The following is a 20,057-nucleotide window of genomic DNA, read 5'->3' on the forward strand; positions in this document are numbered from 1 at the left end:
AGATTGTAAATCGCGAACAGTTGTAATATACCATACGTTTTGAATGCATTTGGGTAAAAAAAGTGTTTTAGCAGGATTCATCGATGGATTTCTCAAAATAATAATTTAAGCGAAAGTACTCGTAGCGTTCGTATTAATGTAAAACAAGCATAAAAGCGGTTTTACCGACAAATATACATACATCAGTCTGTGTGAAGTGCAATTTTAATCTATGGACTGATCGAATACCGGTAACACAACAAACATCCTTTACCCTAAAAACAAGAAATAAAGTATCAGTCAACTGTGCTGACGGAGATATACCCTCAGCCTATGACCAAAAAAGGAGCAAATACAATAATTGTACCAAAATTATTACAAAATTTAAAAAAAACAACGTTTTATTGGTATAAAAAATAACATTATTAATATATTTGTTAACAGTTTAATTCTTACACATGTTCATTTATAAAATAAAATAAAAAATTAGCCAAATTCCACTAAAAAATTTCCTAAATTTTACAAACCGGAAAAAAACTCATATCTTGTACTGTCAACTAAATTTTTGCAAAATTCACAACATTTTCAATCTTAAACGGTATTTCTGGAAAGGTCTAGGAATTAAATAAATAAATTTCGGAATGTCATATTCCAACAGTATTTTTTGCCATTCTTCTTTAATGTATTTTATAAAATCGTTCCTATTATTGGGCGACCCATTCCCGACTTTTTTCTTCAGGTGTACATACATTCCAGATGGGGTTAATATCAGGATTTTCGGCTGGGGTGTCGATAACTTTGGCGCAGTTGTATAATAACCAAGTCCTAAATAAAAACAAATTTATGTATAGGGTGGTTGTCTTGGTAGTATATTGTTTGAATTTTCAGGGTCAACAAATCTAAATTTCTTGACGCTGTTAGTTATAACATTTTTAAAACAATCCAAATAAACCCCTTCGTCATTGTTTTCTCCAAAATCCGGATATACAACCCCATATCATAACTGACCGTTTTCCGAATTTTATGGTATGTACAAAATTTAGTATATATAACATTTTTGTTCTCCAGGGCTTTGAGAAGTTTCCGCAACACTTTTTGGGACCCATCGTGACAGTATAACAGAACATAATTTTTGTCTCATCAGAACATATAACGTCATCCCAGTACACCAGAGAACGTGAAATGTTCTCCGTAGCAAATTTGAACCGATTCTCTATAGTTTGCTGGGAGAGCGATGGATTTTTCTACCCACTCGTGATGCATATTTTATATTATGTAGCACTTTTTCTAGTGGCACACTTAATCCAAAATAGTTTTCAGTTAGAAAAGCCAATTTTCTGAGACTGTTTTGGCGTATATCGTTCGTTATTCTACTTTCAATTCGTGGGGTCACCACTTTTGCTCGGGCGGGTGACGTCTTCGGTTTGAGCCTTTCTATTCTCTTGGCACGGTATATGATGTAGTACACCGTTCTTAACTTAAGAGTGATGATTTCAGCAATTCAGGGGCGGATTTACTATTTATACCCTCAGCCTTTAGGCTAAAGATGGTATTTACACTTTGATACGACCAAAAATGTGCCTCATCGAAATAATGGTTTTAGACCCCAAGTATGTTTGTACGATATCCGTTTCAGACAATTTTGAGTCGATCTAGCAATGTCCGTCCGTCTGTCTGTCTGTCCGTCTGGCTGGCTGGTGCGCACGATAACTCTCGAACGGATCAATCGATTCGGTTCAAATTTTGGGTATCGAAATATTTTGTCCAGATTTGATTTAAGTTCGAAGATGGACCATATCGGTCCACTCCTTCAGGTACCTCCCCCACAAAAGTTCAAAAATGTTCGGAAAAATTGTCCGCACGATAACTCTTGAAGGGAGTAACCGAATTAGTCCATACTTTGCACATCGTGACATTTCTACCAGACATAGATGAGGTTCCAATATGGACCCTATTGGTTCACTCTTTCGGGTACCTCCCACACAAAATTTTGCTTAAGTGCAGTTTAAGGCCTGCTCTCGAATCGATTTGATTTTTGTTGCAGCCACTTGTATTCACTACCCCTATTACGACGATATAATTTTTTTCGGGAGCAAGTCCATATATCCTCTGAAATCAGCACAAAAACTGCAAACAACCCATATAATACCATGTGTCGTAGTTGGAGTGCACGATAACTCCCGAACGGATCAACATATTTGGTTAAAATTTTGGGTCTTATTTTAAATTCGAAGATAGACCATATCGGTCCACTCCTTTCGGTACCTCCCCCACAAAGGTTCAAAATTTTTCGCCAAGATTGTGGGCATGATAACTCTAGGAGGGAATAACCGAGTTGAGCCAAACTTTGCTATTAGTAATATTACTTTCAGGCATAGACCGAGTTCTAATATGGACTATATCGGTCCACTCATTTGAGTACCTCCCACACAAAATTTGGAAAAAGTATAGTTTAACAACTCCTCTCTGATCTTATTAATTTGTGACGCAGCAGGTTGCACTTGCAGCCCCTGTTACGACGTTGTAATTTTTTTCGTGGGAAAGTCCATACTTCCTGAGATAATGACCCAAAATTTTCCAGAAAATCCTACCGGCACCACCTAAACTGGCTAATGTGTAAAATAACCCTTTAGGAGAGAAATCGATTTAGCTCAAACTTTGTAAATTGAAAAGTAAAATTGTAATATATTTAAATTCAGAAAATTAAGTACAACATATTTAATTATATAGTCTGTAAGGAAAATATCCATAGACTAATAAAGAAAAAAATATTTCCTACAGATTTGTATTAGGTCCGAATATGTACTACATCGGATCACTCCTATGGGTACACCCTACCCAAAGTTTGGAAAAAATGCACTCGTCTTGGATCATTCTGAATTTTGTTGGAACATGTAGTTTTTTGCGGCCCTTTCCATCCTGGAAAATTTTCCCAACCGCTAAAAAACCTACAGAAGTATTGTGTTAACTTTTTTTCTTCGGGTACGTGGCTGAGGGTATATCTCTGTCGGCTCAGCTGACTGATACTTTCTTACTTGTTTTATAATGGGAATAGGCCAAATGTATAAAATTGTCCGAAGAGCGATATTAATGACAAGAGATTACATAACCATATACCGTAAAATAACTTTTTGGAAATATTGAGAGTTACCTTGCACAATTTCCATTTTAATATGTGCAGGAAAAAAGTACCGCTGTAATAGGGACAGTGATAACAACCTTCTGGAAATTTTTCAAATAAATCCAAGACGAGTCCTCAATGTGCACTTTTTTGTTAAATTTTGTGTGGTACCCTAAGGACGGGACCGACATTGTTGATATTGCAACCTGATACATGAATGGATGAAGTAATGCGATGTGCAAAGATTGGACCAATCAGAAACTCCCTGCGAGAGTTATCTTACGGATTTACCATTTTAGTTGGTGTTGTCCGGGTTTCTTGGAGCTTTTAGGCCATTATCTCAGAAAGTATGGACTTGCGTCAAAAACAATTGTACCGTTGTAAAGGGGGCTGTAAGGACAACCTGCTGAAAAAATTGCAAAACGATCCGAGAGTACGTTTTAAGCTTCACTTTTTCCGAATTTTGTGTGGGAGATACGCGAAGGAGTGGACCGATGCAGTCCATATTCGAACCCGATCTATACCTGAAAAGAATAATATGATATTCCAGGTTTGGAGCAAATCGATTGTTCCCTTGAAGAGTTATCATTCACACAATTTATCAGACAATTTTTAACTTTTGTGGGGGAGGTACAAGAAGGAGTGGGCCAATATGGCCCATCTTAGAACTTAAACAAAATTTGGACAAAATAATAAGAAGGCCAACATTTGGACCAAACCGGTTGATCTGTTCGAGAGTTATCTTGTGCACCAGCCAGCAAGATAGACGGACGGACATGGCTAAATCGACTCCAAATTGTCTGAAACGAATTTCGTCCAGGCACCTTTTTGGTCGTATCAAAGTGTATTTTTGGGTTATGACCTTTTGACATTTTTTCTCAAATATTATTTCCTGTAGTGAGAATGAATGAAATTTTGCCTATTAGTGCCTAAAATAACATTAATTCCATTTTATAATAAAAAAAATTTCGCAAAAACCACTTTGAAAAAAATTTGTTTTGAAAAAAATTCGATGAAATGAAAAAAAATTTCAAAAAATTATTTCCTGTTGCACGAATGAATGACCTTTTGCCTATTAATGCCTAAAATAAATTTTGTTCCATTTAAATATTAAAAAAGGTCCCGCCCAAAACACTTTTAATTTTTATGATATATGAAATAAAGTTACATCTATATGGGGATTTCTGAGTGAAATCGGACACTTTTTCAAGATGAGGTTTTTGATTTCCTTTATTTTTTGCTGTGGCGATGCTGCTGAATAACAAAACATTGTAGTATATTTTCAAATTTTTTTTGACTAACGGTTCCAGAGATATCGCGCCTTGATAAAGTCAAATTCTGTAGAAACTACATGCAAAGAAATACTCATAACTTCTTTAATATTGGTCCAAATGGGACCATCTTTTTTTAGATTTGTTTGTTTTTTTATCAGCTATCGAAAGAAATATTTAAAAGAAAATTGCACAGTGGGCTTCAATGCAATTTTCGGGATTTAATATTTAAAATCAATTTTTAAACATGATTGCACCCTTCGATTTTTTCAAAAAAAATTTATGTTAAACTACGTTCAATTACAAAAATTTTAAGCCCTATGTGGTAATGGGATTCGGACGATTAATATTTTTTCTGAATTTTTTAAAATTTGTCAATACAATTTTTCCTTAATACCTTTGTCCAAAATGTTTATATCCTGTATTTTTGAAGCTAAGAGTACATATTTATCATTATATATTATACATTTATCATAAAAAATAGAAACAAATCCACAGTGGATTTAATGGAATTTTCGCTGATACATTTTCAAAATCGAAAAATGACGCAGTTTTTAAGATGTTTGAGATAAACTCATAAATATAAAATCAAAACAAATATTTATAAATGAAACTTTTAATTTTTTAATAAAATAATAAATTTTGGACAAAGGTATAAAGGACAAATTGTATTGACAAATTTTAAAAAATTCAGAAAAAATAGTAATCGTCTGAATCCCATTACCACATAGGGCTTAAAATTTTTGTAATTGAACGTAGTTTAGTATAAATTTTTTTTGAAAAAATCGAAGGGTGCAATCATGTTTAAAAATTTGTTTTAAATATTTAATCCCGAAAATTGCATTGAAGCCCACTGTGCATTTTTCTTTTAAATACTTCTTTCGATAGCTGATAAAAAAACAAACAAATCAAAAAGAAAGATGGTCCCATTTGGACCAATATTAAAGAAGTTATGAGTATTTATTTGAACATAGTTCTTTAAAAATGCGATAATTTCAATAGGCGATATCTCTGTACCGTTGGTGAAAAAATAATTTTAAAATATACTAAATTGTTCTGTTGGCTAGGAGCATAAATTGAACCAAAAACAATTGAAATCAAAAATTACTTTTCTCCGAACTGTCCGATTTCACTTGGAATTCCCCATATATATAAAATAGAAAAATGTTTGTTTGTACGTTTGTTTATTTGTGCCTTATAGACTCTAAAACCGCTGGACAGATCTCCCTTAAAATTTCAGAGTATATTACAGCATCGCCTGAAATGAAAATAGGCTATATTAATTTTTGAAATTCCGAGTTGATCTGGAGATATAGCATCAGAATCGGAGGTACCTCCAAAAAATGTAGATTTTGTATGGGAATATCTATAGAATGATAACAGATATAGCCTTCCTATTTTGTCACAATAAGTGGGAAATAAGTACACGTCATGTCTTACAAAATAAGCGCGGTGGGGATCAAGTGGAAGAGTTTTCCCCTACTACTAATATCAGATATCATCTGTTTTAATATTGTTTGCGAATATCTGTAGAATGGTAACATACATATATAATCTACAAATTCTGTCAAACTTAGTGTGAAGTAAGTTCAAGTCACCTCTTACAAAATAAGGGTGTGGAGTCAGGGGTAGCAGCTCTCCCCTTTGAGCTGCTAATACCAAATATGGTCTGTTTTAATATTGTATGCGAATATCTATAGAATGGTAACATATATAGTCTCGAAACTTTGTAAAAATTAGTGGGAAGTGAGTACACGTAATCTCTTACAAAAAAAGCGGGACGTGGTCAGGAATGAGCAGCTCTCCCTTTTGATCTGCTAATATCAAATACCATCATTTTGAATCAATATAAGCTTGAAGAACTTTAAACTCATACAAAGTTATGGTCGAACCAATGGTGGGGGAAGTAACCCATAGGACCAAACAACAAAATCTAATATTGTCGGATTGAAACCACCTTGACCAAAAATTATGAAATTAAAAAATGTTGTGTAGCGTTACATAAAGCTATTTTAAAGCGTTTTTAGTTGATTTTATATGATTTTAACAAGTTAGAAAGTATCAGTCGGGCTTGCCGACATAGATATACCCTCAGCCTGTGTGAGTTGAGACTTTAATCTATAGACAGATCGAATACGGGCTTCCTAAACAAAATCTTTGTCCTAAAAATTGTGTAATCAGGGAGTTTCAGAATTTCATGGCCTTTTTTGGACGTATAAACTTTCCGACAAAAATATCGAAACATTTGGGTATAAAACTTCACGATTGTGGCCGTTGCGAATAAATGCTTATGTTGAGCTCATAAATTTGACTTCAATAAGAGCAAAAGTTTTGCACTTTTGTGGAGAAGAAAGAGAGGTCCGTTTTGGAAGCGGACCTAATTTTGGAAGTCATTCCTTTTGATAATTATGGTGTCAAGCCGTCATTTTAGTTGGTCATGGTAAGATTTAGAGCTTTTGAACCGTTATGTCAGGAACATTGGTCTTACCCACGAAAAATAGAATATCGCTGTAAACAAGACCGCAAGCAGTAGCATTGGTCAAAATGTCCAATGGATTCTCGAACAGCCCTTATATTGTACTTATGTTGAAATTTTGTTAGGGAGGTATCCGAGGATGTTCAAAGTTTCGGTGAAATCGGATATTGACATTTTGAGTGGGAGGTACCTGAAGAAGTGAACCGATATAATCCATATCCAAATCTAATATATGTCTCGAAGAAATCGATTTGGACCTTTGAGAGTTATTGTGCGCACCATTTTAGCGAAACATTTTGTAGTCTTGTGGAAAAAAAGGAGTGGACCGATATGACTTAAAGTTCGGTTGATCCGTTTGAGAGTTCTTATGCGCTCGAGCCAGACAGATGAACGAACTGGGCTAAATCGACGCCAAATTATTTGAAGCGGCTTTTGTCGAAACATATGAGAAGTCAAAGGCCATTATTTCGATGATGTAGATTTTTATAGTTAGCCTAAAGGCCGAAATTACAGCAGATTTTAATACCATTTTCAGCTACAACTTTGTTAATTATAGGAAAACTAGTCTGGTGGGTATGCTACTTATAGCATATATTAGCACTTTATGACGCACAACAATAAATTTTTCTCCATTAAATATATAATAACAAGTGGGAAAAGCGTTAAGTTCGGTCGGGCCGAACTTTTTATACCCTCCACCACAAATTTCAGCCATTTCGGTGTGATAATGAGGCCAAAACCTTCAAAATACCGAAAATCCGGAGATATCGTCCTATGGGGGCTATATCAAAACGTGGACCTATATAAACATTTTATGGTAGAAATGTTTCTTAGCCTCTGGAAACACAAAATACATAGTTGCAACCGATTTTGTTGTCAAATGGGACTAATACATTCAAAATATATTAAAATGACGCGCACTTTATATGGGGGCTATACCAAAACGTGGACCTATATAAACCAACTTTGGTAGGAATGTTTTTTGGCCTCTGGAGACACAAAATTACAAATTACAACCAATTCGGTGGTAAAATGGGACAAATATCTTAAAAAATCCTCAAATCGACGACGCGTCACGCGTCATTTTGTATGGGGGCTATACGAAAGCGTGGACCTACATAGCCCGCTTTCAATACCAAAAGTCCTACGTACAAATAATAGATTTTCCCAAAATTTCATCCACCTACGTCAAACCGTTCGGATGCTAGAGTGATTTCCACAGACGGACAGAGGGACGGACATGGCTATTTACAAACGTAGTGACAAACTTAATATACCCCCATCCTACGGTGGAGGGTATTAAAAAGTTAAGGTAGTAAAACAACCCCTGCGTACGTCCCTGGCATTGAATAACACTAGGTAATACTACCTTCTAAAATAATGCAATATTAATTTTTTTAGAATTTATTTCAAAAGGTTTCAGTTAAATCTTTACAGTCACATTGATTTTTTTCGGCATGTGGATTAGGTCGTTTTGGCGCTGAGCGCTTTATATATACTTACAGTGACTTAAAACAATTTTCAAAACTTCTGAAAAATAAAAAATTAAAAGCTTTTTTTTTGTGCGGAAGCTTTTTTTTATCAAATCTGTTTTATGTAATCTTAGGTAAAAGCTCATCAAAATATCATACAGAGATACTAGATTGTAAAGAAGTCATAACCCTAGTGTTTATACCATCGCACATAGGTTTAAATCAGGAAATTTTTGGCCAAAACCCTATTTTTAAAGTTTCGAAATTTTAATTTTTTTTGCACAGAATAATAAAAAACACATCAAGTCATCTGAAAATAATTAGTTTTTGTAAATAACGTTAGTATTCGTTGATTGGCGCAGTACCAAAGTTGACACTTTTTTATGTAAAAATAAAACATATTTTGTGCTGTAAAATATACAATTTTTGTTGTATTGTGTCGCTGCATAAATGTACAGAAGTGAGACCAAAGTTATTATGAATCGGGAAGCTGTTAATGAGTATTCTCATAATATTTTCAAAAAGAACGATGACATTTGTAAAATTAGCGTAATAAAATCAATGTTTTTATATATATTAAAAATCATTTTTTACAAATATTTTTTAAATATATTTAAACTTTTAAAAAAATGTCCAAATATGTCCACCTCCAAATCGAATTTGAAAGATAGCAGGGGGTCTGTACTAATAAATTTAGAAGTCAAATCGTGCTCAAATTTGCCACAGTTAAAATAAAGTGGGTTTTTCTATTTTAAGATGGGAGAATTTTTTATAAATACCTGTTGTGACTGTACGTAGTATCCACTTGAAATAGAACGGTAATACCCACATCTATCAAGCGATTTTCCTTAAAATTCATATTTAAGGATTTCAGAGTGTAGAAAAGAAGTATGTATAATTTTTTTAAAAATAGGTCAATTTTTTGTCATAGCCCCCACATAAAAGTACCGTCCGATTTTAGATACTTTGTGGATTTTAGCGACACTTTATGACCGATTCGGCTGAAACTTGGTATTTTGACATCTTGGAAAATATGAATCCTTCGTACAAAATTATTAACATAGGTCAATGTCTACGTTTAGACCCCACACAACGGGACCACCCTGTTCAACAAATTTTGGCAGTTTTTGGACATTTTGGTCGATAAAACGTAAGAATTGGTGTTTCTACACATTTATTATAAATAATAATTAATTTCAATACAAAATGGACGTTGAAATAGTTTTGGCCAGAAAATGTGGATTTGGGACCATTGTGCATCGTTAGTCTTAGAGGGTATAAATATGCATTTTTAGAGGCTTTTCAGACATTTTGTGACCCTTTTTTTGACGTAAGAACTTTCCGACAAAAAATATATTTGAATTACAGAGGACGTGGAAAAGCATCGGCATAGTCCATTTTAAATATGGATCTTTTCGATAAATAGCGCGCCCCCACTCACTTCAGTTGGTTGCCGTATGACTTAGAGGTCTTGGACCACCATGTCAGGAAGCATGGACTTGTCCACGAAAAACATGACATCGCTGTAAACAAGACCACAAGAAGTAGCATCGGTAAAATTTTCCAAAGGATCTTCGATCATACCCTAAACTGCACTTAAACAAAAAGTTGATCTTTTGTGGGGGGAGGTGCCCTAAGGATTAGACCTACATGAGGTCTTGATATTTATCAGATCCAAGAAATAACCTGACAGGTAGCATGTCAAAATCTCACCATGTACGCGCCAGAAATGTCGTATAACAGAATGTTTTGGCATAATACCGCATCTAAACGTGTATATAATCACGTAAAACTAGTAATTTTTTGAAAATATGCTTAAGTTCTTATCGAACCCAATCAGGTATAGTAATCTAAATTCATATAGGAGGTTCCGGGACTCCAATCTGGACTCTAGACTATTAAAAATCGTATAAAACCTTGGTATTTGACAATTATCCTTAGAGCACAGGATTCCAAAGGATGTATTAATTTATTTAGTTAACTGTTTCTTTTACGATGTCTCCAGATAATAAATAAAATGTTTAATTCACAATATATTATCAAAACAAAAATAATTTCTTCAGATTTTGAATCAAATTTTCTCACTTGCAAATGTTTTGAGCAGAACCAAAAGTGAGTTCGAGCTTTGTTTTGTATATTTTTTGTAAAATAAGTGAAATTTTTGCAAATTAATTTTTAAATCTTTAAAAAGGATTCAATAAACAATCAATCTACAAAAATATTGGCATTTCAAATCCACAAACTACCTCAGAACTATATAAAATATGAACTAGTCATTCCAGTTGCAAATGTTTTGAGCAGCACTGTATATGGGCCATTTTCAAATATGGACAACATATTAGGAAATCCAAAGTTTTGCTCAAATCGGTTGCTCCCTTCAACAGATATAGCTTGTACCATTTAAGTGACATTTTTTAATATTTGAGGGGAGGTACCGGAATTTGTGGACCGAAATTGTCCATCTTCGAACTTCAACTAAGTTTTTACAAAATAATACGAAGGCCAAATTTTAGACCGAATCGGTTGATCAGTTCGAGAGTTATAGGAGCAATAGAGTTCATATCGGAACCTCTTTTTTGCCTTGCAGATATTTCTCGATGTACAAAGTGTGGACCAATTCGGTTACTTCCTTCAGAAGTTACTGTACGCCCAATTTTTCCGAACATTTTTGAACTTTTGTGGGGGAGGTACCTGAAGGTAACTGAACTTAAACTAAACTTGAACAAAATATTACGAATGCCAAATTTAGGACCAAACCGTTTCATCCGTTCGAGAGTTAACGCCTGCTCCAGCCAGATAGATAGACACACAGACGGACGGACATTGCCAAATCGACTCCAAATTGTCTGAAACGGATTTCGTCCAAAAATACTTGGGGCACATTTTTTTTGTATTAAAGTGCATATACCCTCGTTAGCATAAATGCAGAGGGTATACAAATACGGTGTGCACGATAAATATAGAAAGGGGTGACTGAAATTGAAATTTCCCATAACTGTAATATAAGGGCTGTTCGAGAATTGTTTATAAATTGTTAAGATATACATATATGACCTCAACAAATCCTAAGTTGGCCAACTTAAATGGCTGGTTGGCACGACAGCTTTCGAAAGGATGATATAATGTATCCTTTCGGTTAATTTATTCAGGTACTTCCTCCGAAATAGTTCAAGAATTTAATCTAGTAGAAGGCTACTTCTCATATTGGTCCCCGAAATGTCGAATATTGAGGGCAACTGTTTCATACACCGCCGTTATTCAGAGCAGACCCTATGTGTATTGATTTCAGCAGACTAAATTACCCAAAATGGTGAAAAAGCGCATTCAATTTATATTGTCTGGGTTGAGTATTCAAATATAAGTATGATCCTGGATTAAATACCCCTTTATACAATTTCCCAGAATTTTCAAATATGATCAAGTGCCTACTAAAGATTAGATTCAAATATTCTGATTTTATGTATCATGCCACTTTTTAGCTTTATAAATTGATGTATTCAGTCTAAGAGGAGACGTTGAACTAATATAAACCAGGATATGATCTGGAAAGTCCACCATTGCACAGTGGATCCACTTGTATGGAGAAAGTGGCCAAAAATATTTCCCGTGTATATATCAAGCTAATGCGCTGGTTACAGCTTTGTGCTGCTGCGAAGAGTGTTTTAAGAAACCACGAGCGTAACATTCTCCCCCCCTTTCCCCTCTGGAGGGGGTATACGGTAAGAATTGTTTTATGCTGTTAATACAAAATGACATGAACAAAGGTCCCGATTATCTTATGATGCAAAAATAGGCTTGGGGAAACAAAACAATCTCCAAAACAACATAAAATCCAACCAATTTAGCGGATTAAAAAATCAACATTTTTGTCTGAAAATTGGTAAAATTTTTAATATAGATCTTATAGCGTTCTTCCTGGAAGGCATGTACCGCCAACGTAAGACAAATTTGGAAGAAGATTTTTTCATCTAGCCACTGATACCAATTATGCTAATGTACGTGGTCAGATAACAGAGTTATAAGCTAATATATCCATTGAAACCCTATTCTAGGGCAACTTTAGTCAGCGGCCCACCATTTACAGTCTGGCACTAGATGGCAGCTGATTTTAATACTGAATAATCTTAAACCTATGACCTAAAAAAATTATTCCCGAGGTGGGCACTGGTGGGCATCATGACTAAAACCATAGGTCAAATTTAAGCATATGATAGAATTGGCATTACAAAATACACTAAGAAAATAAGCAGCTAACTAGAATTCCACAACACACTAAAACACTATTTTTTATAGAAAATTAAGCTATTACCTCCCCCATCAAAATCCACTATAATATTATGCTGTACGTATTAGTTTCGCGATATTTTGAAAATATTTACTTGCACTTAAAATATAGGTTGTACTCACAACAAAAAATTTTAGTCAAATGTTCCGACTTTTGAAGCTATTCTTAAGAAGATCGCGTTCGAATGAAACAAAAATTAATATATTTTTAAAAAGGTCCATGTCATAGCTGTCTGAGTTGCCAGATGTTGTACCAAAATTTTGACATTCATTTTTTTATTTTTGGCCAATGGGTGGATCCACTGATATTTACCCTGCGCAAATCCTGCAGAAGGCCCAAGAGATGCAGATCGGCACCTACCACCTTTTTGTCGATTATAAAGCAGCCTTCGACAGCCCCCTACGTTCAAAGGTATTTCAAGCAATGTCTGAATTTGGTATCCAGCAAAGCTCATTCGGCTTTGTGGAATGGCATTAACTGATACTCGGTCTTCAGTTAAAATAGGAAAGAACCTCTCCGAAGAGTTTAGTACCAAAAGAGGTTTCAGACAAGGAGACGACCTCTCTTGTCACTTATTCACACATTCTGCTGGAAAAGGTCATTCGAGATGCGAAGGTCAAAAGAAGTGGCACAATATATACAAACAGCCATGACATTGACATCATAGGTCGATCGGTAAAGGAAGTAACTGATACCTTTGCAAAAGTCGGAAGGGAATCTGCTAAAGTGAGTTTGGTGGTAAACGGCGAGAAGACCAAGCTGATGGTGTCGACGCGCAATGCGTCCATAGAGGTCGGACCAAATGTTAACGTTGGTTCCTATAATTTTGAGATAGTAAAAGACTTCGATTACCTCGGCACCGCCGTAAACACAACATCAGTTTTGAAATACGAAGAAGAATAGTGTTGACCAACAGATGTTAATTCGGACTGAGTAAGCAGTTTAGGAATAAAGCCACATCTCGTCAAACAATAACAACGCTTTACAAAACACTGAAAATTCTTGGAAAGATCTATGGACCAACCTGCTTTGACGGTGAATATTGACGTCGTTTGAACCACGAGCTGTATTTGCTATACAACAACATCAGTATAGATAAACGTATCGAGATACAACGATTGCGTTGGCTGGGCTATATCATAAGAATGAGCGATGATGAACCCGCTAAAAAAGCGTATTAATACGTGCCACACGGCGGTGCACGTAGAATTGGCAGGCCTAAGCTTAGATGGAGCAAACACGTGAGTGAAGAGATGAAAAGGCCGGTATTCCAGAAAGCGAAGCAGTAAACAGAGAGAGATTTTCTTAGTTCGGCTTATGGAACAAATGTTCTGTAATGGGTCAGCTTAGTAAGTAAGTATGATTGTATTAAAATTCGATGATTTATAGGAATTAACACAATAGAAATTGGTTTAGATCAGAATAGGCGCCTTCATCAACCAACCCAACTACAACAACTAATAACTAACATAAGACATAATGTATTAATTTAATTTAATTCAAATATTCCACGAATTTAATTTTCCTCGAATCACTGGAATTTTGAACAAAATTCCCTTTTCACTGAAATTACTCCCCCACTGTTTTGTGAAGCTGTAAAACATTTCATGCCACAAAACTATAACCAACCAATAATACAACAATAACAAACAACATCATCAGCAGCGGCAGCAGCATCAGTATCATCGTCACCATCAGATTGAACCGTGTTCGAACCTGTCGTTTATTTAAATTTAGCTATCAAAACTGTTTACGATCCATATAACTGACTAAATCACCATAAACACCTATTTCCATGTCCACCACCATATTATTTTATTTGTTGGTCGGTTGGTTAGTTGCTTCGTGGTTGTTGTTTGGTGCGTGATGCATGTAGTGTTGGTGCAACCAATCGACAAAAAAAAGGAACAAACAACTGAATCGCTTAACGCAATAACAACAACATATGCAATACCAAATATCACTGTCTTCCTTTCGATTTCAAGATTCATCCCACCTGCTGCCAAACGATTTTCGAAATTGGTAGAAATGCTTTCTGACTGTGTCAGTGATACTTATTTACAACATTGAAGTGTCTGTCTGCTTGTTGTAATGCCACATGTGGTGACGATTGGCTCGCGATTTGACGGCTCCATCGCCTGATCACATTTGTGTTATTGAAGAATAGTTTCAGGAAAATGTTTAGCAAATAAAATCCTTAAAAGACTTATAGCAGTTTTATTATTGTAAAAAGATGATGTCCCTTTGTCAATTGGGAAGTGATGGGAATTCGTATGTTTTTAGCCAGGTTAAGGCCATTTTTAAAGTAATTGTAGGACTGACTTACCTCGATTTGGTTAATTGTTTTATAAGCCCCCGAATATGAAGATTGGTTTAATCTGAAAAAGGTACAAATGTATTAAGGTATAAGGTAATAATTTAAGGTATAATTTTCTTTACTTATTAAACGTAGTTTATGACAAACATAAAGGAACGATTCTGATCTACAGATGAACACTGAATGCATATTAGGGTTATGACTTTTTCACAACCTATTCCCTATATGATATTTTAATGAGTTTTTACCCAAGATTACATACGATCTTAATTTTAAAGTGATTCGATAAAAAAAAAGCTTCCGCACAAAAAGGGAGGGCGAAGAAGCCTATTGATTTTGGTGTTGACCGGATTATATTCAGAGGTCGGAATGGGCAAACAACTTAATTGGAGAAAAAGTCAACATTTTATTTCAAAGCGAATATCTCCGCTTCAATGTTCGGGTATATCAAAAGCAAAATCTGCTAATGGAAGTAGAAAATCCCACCTTTATAATGATGTAAAGCAGGTTGGAGTAGGTGGCCAAATAACGGAGATATCGCAATAGTCCGTAATACATCCCATTTTTTATTATTTTTTTTTTTGTGATCACGCTACACGTCGCAATTGATTGGATCGTCACGAAATTTTGGGTGTTAATGGGGGTCCCACAGAGGAAAAACCTATTAATTTTGGTAATGGTCGGATATTATTTAGGGGTCGAAATGTGAAAAAACTTATTTGGAGAAATGGCCTACGTTTTATTTCAAAGCGGATATCTCTATTCTGTAAGAGGTATATCAAAAGCAAAACCTGGCAAGGAAAGTAGAAAATATCACCTTTACAACGATGTGAAGTATGTTGTCATAGGTGGTCAAACAACAGAGATGTAAGACCAAACTTCCCAGCAGAGGCGACGGGATTAACAAATGAGCGTGATGAGCTTCGTCGAGCCAACCCCAATGACACCAGAGGCAGGGAGCTGACACTGGAAGTTAACAGGTTGGTCGGCGAACATAAGAGGAACAAGTGGTTACATCATCATAAGAGTTGCAACATTGGAGCCGGTGTAAGTGAATTGTGGGCAACGGTTAAGTCACTCTCGAACCCTGGAAGGATGGAAGTCACATTTGGCGACGTTACGTTGAATTACCCGAAGAGGTACGCAAGTTATTTCAATCGACAGTTTGTCGAGCACCGCGGGAGTGACAGGGCGAAGAGGAGAGTATTACGTCGCATCAGATATCTTCCTGCCGAGGATGAACTACCACAGTTTTCAATGGATGATGTTGCGAATGCAATCAGGAACGCTAAATCATCCAAAGCGTTGGGTCCTGATGGAATCTCCATGGTAATGCTGAAGCAGCTGGATGATCACTAAAGTTCTAAACTTGTCGCTAGCCACCCTCATTGTTCCCGAAATCTGGAAAATGGAAAAGGTGGTCCCGCTACGGAAGCAAGGGCAAGGATGCCAGCAAAAGTGAATCGTACAGGCCGATTTCGTTTTTGTCGCCCGTAGCAAAGACCGTTGAGGCCTTCGTCCTCCCCAGTATCAGGACTAGCTATCAAGTTGCTGATCTTCAGCATGGATTCCGAAAGCAGCACAGCGCGACAACAGCGCTGCACGCCATCTCCACATATATTTGTCAAGGACTCAACCAGAGACAGCCGTGTCATAGAACCGTGATGGTGGCGCATGACTTTTCAAAAGCCTTTGATACAGTCAGGCACTTCAAGCTGTTTAAGGACATTGAACAGACAACCATCCGGCCAAGCTTAAAACGTAGTCAACTATATGTGTGGAAGCCAGTCGTACGTTGAATTCAGGAACAAGAAGTGCAAACCCCGTAGAGTGAAACAGGGAGTTCCCCAAGGTGGGGTGATATCTCCGGAACTGTTTCACCTCTACCTCACATGCATTCCGTCCCCTCCAGACGGCATCGAGATCGTAACGTATGCGGATGATTGCACGATCCTGGCGTCAGGTATCTTCCCTGATGACATCTGTGAGAGACTGAACTCCTATTTAACCGATCTTAGCATCTTTTTTCACGCGAGGAATATGCAGATTTCCGCCACAAAACCTACAGTCACTCTGTTCACCAAATGGACAGCGCAGTTTGGAAGAGAATTGTCGTGGTCGACGGTAGCAGAATTCCGACCACAAACTGCCCCAAAATTGTAGGGGTCAAATTCGACACTACTTTCAAGTCGTGTGCGCACGCCACAGCTATCTGCGACAAACTGAAAATTAGGAACAAGGTCCTCAAGTCCCTAGACGGCAGCACTTGGGATGCAGATAAACCTTGTTGGCCACATTAAACGCGATAGGTCGGTAAGCTATGCGGCACCAGTTTGGTCCCCGGGATTATGTGATACGAATTGGAAAAAGATTCAAACCTGCCAGAATGCCGCCCTGAGAACAGCAACAGGATGCCTCCTCAAGTCTTCAGTGGACCATCTATACGAGGAGGCAAAGATACTTCCAGTAAAGCAACACAATAAGATGCTTTCGTTGCAGTACTTGCTTGGGTGTTACCGTGAGAGCCATCTCAATCACCATCTGCTGGCTAGGCCCGACACATTCAGGCATATCTGCTCTAGAGAGGGAGGTCCAACAATATAGGAGAGAATACGTAGAGCAACATGCATATCAAGCAGGTTTAAATAGTATTCACACGGATGCAGTTGCTAAGACCATAAGCAAATATAGTGTGAATAATGTCCTCTGAGTACATCCCCCATCTATCGCAGCTGACGAGCGTCAGCTGCCACGACAAAGCAGAGTAGTTTTGGCTCAACTACGCTCGGGATATTGCAGTCGCCTAAATTCTTATTGGGCGGAAATCGACCGCGCCGTGCAAGACATCTGCCCAGTATGCGGCATGAGCCCGCACGGCACAAAACACCTTTTCAACTGCCCCGCCAAACCTACTCATCTAACTCCAGTGGATCTGTGGATACATCCCATCGAAGCAGACACTTTCCTGGAACTTGAGATAGACCCAGAGCCAGATTGAACAGAAGAACGAACATACAAACATAATAATAAACACTGCTACAACAACAACAACAGAGAAATAGCAATAGTCGGTAATGTATCCCTTTTTCCATATTTTTTTGCAATCACGAAATTTTGGGGGTTTATGGGGGTCTCACAGAGATGGCGCACATCCCACTTTTCCATTTTTATACCCTCAGCATTTATGCTAACGAGGGTATATACACTTTCATACGGGCAAAATGTGCCTCATCGAAATAATGGTTTTAGACCCAAATTGGAGTCGATTGAGAAATGTCCGTCCGTCTGTCTGGCTGGCTGGAGCGCACGATAACTCTCGAACGGATGAACCGATTCGGGTCAAATGTTGCCTTTCGTAATATTTTGCCCAAACTTAGTTTAAGTTCGAAGATGGGTAATATCGGTCCACTCCTTCCGGTACCTCCCCCACAAAAGTTCGAAAATGTTCGGAAAATTTGTGCGCACGATAACTCTTGAAGGGAGTAACCATACTTTGCCGATCATAAAATGTGTACCAGGCTTAGATAATGTTTCAATATAGACTCAATCGGCCTACTCCTTCGGGTACCTCCCACACAAAATTTCGGAAAAGTTCAGTTTAGGGCCATCTCTCAAATCGCTCTGATTTTTTTTTAGCAACTTGTATTCACTGCCCTCCATACGACGGTACAAGCTTCATTAGGGGCAAGTCCATACTTCCTGAGAAAATAGACTGAAAGTTGCAAAAAACCCCTATGACATCGCTTGAGGTGGTTGGAGCACAAGATAAATCTAGAACGGATCTGCCGATTCGGTCCAAAATTTGCCCTTAGTAATATTTTGTCCAAACATAGTTTAAGTTTAAAGATAAGTTCGGAAATTTTTTTCATAGGGAACTCTTGAAGGAAGTGGTCGTATTGGTCCATACTTTACACATCCTAATATATCTACTAGATATAGATCAGGTTCAAATAGGGTCTTGATTTGTCCACTCCATCCGGTACCTCCCACACAAAATTTTGGATAAGTTCACTTTAAGACCTGCCATCGAATCACTTTGATTTTTGTTGAAGCAACTTGCATTCGCTGCCTCAATTGTGATGGTAAACGTTTTTTTCAGGGGCAAGTCCATACTTCTATAGCAAACATCCCGAAGGGTGTAAAAACCCCCTATGGCACCATATGTAGTGGCTGGAGATCCACTTCTATAATGGTCAATGTAGATGCATTCCTTTTAGTATCTCCTCCGCAAAACTTTTAATCCTAATGAACATTTTTGTCGGTTCAAATTCCCAAAATTTAAAAATAAAACCCTAAATACATAAGTTTTCTGGGAAAAAATTGTTTAAAAATATATACAGGCTGAGGGTATATCTCTGTCGGCAAAGCCGACTGATACTTTTTTACTTGTTTTATTTGAGTTGTACTGACGATGCATTTATATGCGTTTCAACAAAATTGACCTGTATTAATGACGACATTCAGAGCAAAGGCGCTAAGCTATCCCAATTTTAATATTTTGAATTTTACCAGTCAAAAGCTCATGCACAGGGTAGTGGTGTAGGGTATCACATAGTCGGCCCCGACACGACTATAACCTTGGCTCACTTGTTTTATAATAAAATGGAAAGAATATTATTTTAGGCATTAATATGCAAAAGTTCGTTCATTCTCACTACAGGAACTAATTTTTGAAAAAAATTGTCAAAAAGTCATAACCCTAATGCATATCTTCCCGTCGTTACATATGAGGAAATACCATTAATGTAGTGAAAAGTCATGTGACTTGTAAACCTTTACCCACAAGAACGCGTTGAAGGGTTTTTTGGTAACTTACCCTTTCAAACGCCTTAGGGCTAATAGTCTGTAATCTACACCTAAAATGTAAGGAGTCTATACAGAGAAGGGTCAGTTTACGACTTCTACTTTATCTTGTGTCAAATTTTCATACTGATATCTCTAAAATTCGTCGAGTTACAGTTCATTTACTACGAGTTTCGCATAATTCATCACAATAGTTCTTTGAGTTTATGAAGCACTAAAATACTTCAAATCATGCTTGATCTTGAACAGAAATTTAGCACTGATATCTGACTAGCTGTTTGCGAACTATGGTCCAAATAATTATTTTAGTTTTTGTGCAACAATATTTTTAAG

Source organism: Musca autumnalis, unplaced genomic scaffold (genome assembly GCF_047663935.1).
Source record: "Musca autumnalis isolate F117 unplaced genomic scaffold, ASM4766393v1 scaffold_1, whole genome shotgun sequence".
NCBI classification, from domain to species: domain Eukaryota; kingdom Metazoa; phylum Arthropoda; class Insecta; order Diptera; family Muscidae; genus Musca; species Musca autumnalis.